This window comes from Cryptotermes secundus, unplaced genomic scaffold (assembly GCF_002891405.2).
Source record: "Cryptotermes secundus unplaced genomic scaffold, Csec_1.0 scaffold1680, whole genome shotgun sequence".
NCBI classification, from domain to species: domain Eukaryota; kingdom Metazoa; phylum Arthropoda; class Insecta; order Blattodea; family Kalotermitidae; genus Cryptotermes; species Cryptotermes secundus.
In genome coordinates, this window is record NW_019731603.1 from 3,509 (window position 1) to 7,095 (window position 3,587).

Consider the following 3,587-nt stretch of genomic DNA (forward strand, 5'->3'; position numbering starts at 1 on the left):
ATATTTCATTGGGAAGTGTATCTGTCTTCTCCTGGTGACAGAGCTTGTACAAGGGCATGCTGAAAGTAATGACTCCCGATTTCTTTTCCATAACAGCAATTTCATTGAAATAGAAATGGCTACTTTCCTTGAACTTTGTTCCCTATTTTATACAATTACTTCTCAAACAACCACTTCTGCAGTCCGGACACAATTCGTCAATTAATACGCTAGTTGTGTTCCCAAAAGGTGTCACAGGGGGTGCAATGACATAAATTAAATCAGGCAGACAGAATTTTCTCTTCTCCCTTTGCATTCCTCCTCCACACCTGCACAGCATCCTAATCTCGCCTCTTGATAGGCCAGCAATTAGTTCATACTAAAGCAAGTGTTACAGGTCTATATTAATTGACTGCATTAAAATGAAACATGTTTCGAACTTGCATATACCAAGGAGTACCTGTACTTCTGTGAGTGTGGCATGGAAGAACTCTGTGTCTTGTTGACAGAACTACATTTTCGCCACTGTCTTATGGAGGCATTACTTTTCAGCATACCCTTCCAGGATGAATGTTGCTAATACCAAAGCCCACCAGTGGACACATCATGATCTACAGTCTTATACCCAGTTTTGTCAAGATCTGGTTTGATTTCTTCCTTCCACCACTTTTGCTTTGCCAAGTGGATGCTTTCCAGCATGTTCCAACAAAAATATTGTATGTATTCGTGTTCCCCCTTCTCAGCTACAGGTCCTTGATGCAACTTTCCTGACAAAACTGGAAAGCTGTATAATCATCAAGTTCCTTGGTGGGGACGTTGTGTGCTATAGCACTGTATTGTAGTCTGGCAGGCAGACACCAGGGTTCTGGCAATACACACTATGCTGCAGTCTGATAGGTGGATACTAACGTTTTGGTGGAATGTGTGCCTTCAGCTTTAGGATGACTCCAGATATCAGACATTTAGATTACATAAGCACAGATGTTTGGCCTGTTCCCATTCATGAATAATACGCACTGAAGCATCATGTTGTGTTTGCAGTCACAATATGAAATCAGGTCATCCACAAACAGCAGTTTCATTTGGCTGATGATATGGGATATCATACTGTGCAGGCTGGTAGAAGTTTAGTTAGTTAGTTATTATTGAGGGTGGGTGTCCCCATGCACTTAGACCTGTAGTGGTCCATTGTGCTTCCCTCTATGATTTCTACCAGTCTCTATATCCTACCGGTACTGGTACTTACCATCAGTCCCGCCCAGCCAGCGAGAAGCCAGCTAAGAAGTATCTATAATGCTTCCCCCATCTACCGGAGGTATTAGAGACTGCTATTGGGCGGCAAACGTCCGCAATTTTGCTCAGTGACCTCCTTTGGAGGTATGAGGTTCTTTTACGTGCCGTAAAGCTACGACACGGGACCCACGGCTTAAAGTCCCTCCCAGAGGACTTGTTCCCTGAATTTTTCCGCCCTTAAAAATTCGACGACCTCCGCCGAGTATTTGAACCCGCGTACTACGAGTCATGAGGTGGGAACGTTACCTCTAGACTACGGAGGCCGCTTCTGGTAGAAGTTTAATGACATTTCATAGGAACACATTGCCTTCAGCTTCAATTTTCCATCCTGCAAATGGAGGAAGTATATTTGTCTGCAGCGCTGGTAAAAACAAAGTATGGAGCATTACATTTCAGAAGACTTAGCCTCAATATTACTGCTGAAAGGTCAAGATGTGATAGAATGTATGTAGCAGAAGTCTACCCTTATGAAGGTGGCCAAAATGTTGGCAGACTCCTACCCACCTACACAGCATCACTTCCAACTTCCTCATGATCACTGCCATGAATATCTCACATCTCACATGTAACATTGCTGTTTGTAGATGACTGTACTTCCATTTATGAACAAGAAATATTGGCACAATACAACAATGCAGTAATTGTGTTGTACTGAATAAACTGAACTGTGATCAGTGCAAATGAATTACAATACATAATGAAATCAATTCTCAGAGCGTTGTTTGAACAAGTCTTCATCACAGTAGCGAGTCTGTTCGGAAATCTGTACAAATTAATAAGAAAAGGCAAGTGTACCACTGCAACCATTTAAAGCTATTGGTCTGACACTTCCGTCGCCCTGCCTGGACTCAAACTGCACGTGGTCACCTCAAGTTCACAGTGAAACTCTGAGTGCATACAAATATATCATAACATTTAAGCATTTTCTTATCATTTTTCCTAAAGATGATATACATTTAAGTACTACACCAAGTAAAACTATTTTATTGTATCTTTCTCAACAGGACACTGACCAATAAAGAAACAAAATCTTCAGTTTGTTTTGCTAGGTGTGTCATACCTTTTCTTTGAAAACCATTTACTGGAAAATTAATTACCTATGGTAAGGACGGATAGTAATGACCATCAGTAACCATAAGCAGGCTACTCTGAGTGAGAATGTTACAAACTAAAATCAACTCCATACATAATTCCAACCTTGCAAGTAAGCACACTAACTGAACAACATATTCTGCATGCATGCATGCATGTAGGTGTACATGTTTTAAATTATAATCCCTATTTCATGAAGAAATACACAAGTGTAACAACTTTTGTAATTATGTGATTTCAAGTTAATTTCTATTAACAAAGACTAAAACATACTGGAACTAGCTTATATAATTAAGTGGCTGGAATATATGTGACTGAGGTTGTCAACTTACAGTTATACATTACTGATATCAAGAAAAATGTAAGTTTGGGAACACCTGTAGTCTGAAGAAGAAAGCAGTCTTCTGGGATTTGGCACCTCGTATATGTGGTGTGCCAAATCCCAGAAGACTGCTTTCTTCATAGTCACCGCCGTGAAAGCCTCAAATCTTACACCTGTAGTCTGTCTGTGTACCTTCTTAAGTGAAGATTAGTAACACATCAGGATTACAATTCAGACTTCAGATAATGTCCAGCACTGACTTATATACTCATTTTGGGTTCAAATCATNGACTTCAAGTTAAATTCTATTAAAAAAGACTAAAACATATTGAAACTATGTTAAATAATTAGGTGGCTGGAATATATGTGACTGAGGTTAAGTTTGTGAACACCTGTAGTCTGTCTGTGTACCTTCTTAAGTGAAGATTAGTAACACATCAGGATTACAATTCAGACCTCAGATACACGTAATGTTCAGCATTGACTTATACATTCATTTTGGGTTCAAACCATTATCACCACCTCCAAGAAGATGCCTTAAGATCAGTCTTACACAGTTTCATGACCTGATACTATTATTGGCCGAGTCTACGTGTCTTTCAAGTTTTCATATACCTACAGAAGACACTTGATCATCTGCATGTGGATTAAACACAGGACTTTTACAACCATATATAAGATGTTTAACCACTGTACACTGTAAATAATAAAAGCTGTTTTTAATTTTTCATGCTTTACATGTTCCGGTCGAAACGACCACCNCTCAGATACACGTAATGTTCAGCATTGACTTATACATTCATTTTGGGTTCAAACCATTATCACCACCTCCAAGAAGATGCCTTAAGATCAGTCTTACACAGTTTCATGACCTGATATTATTATTGGCCCAGTCTATGTG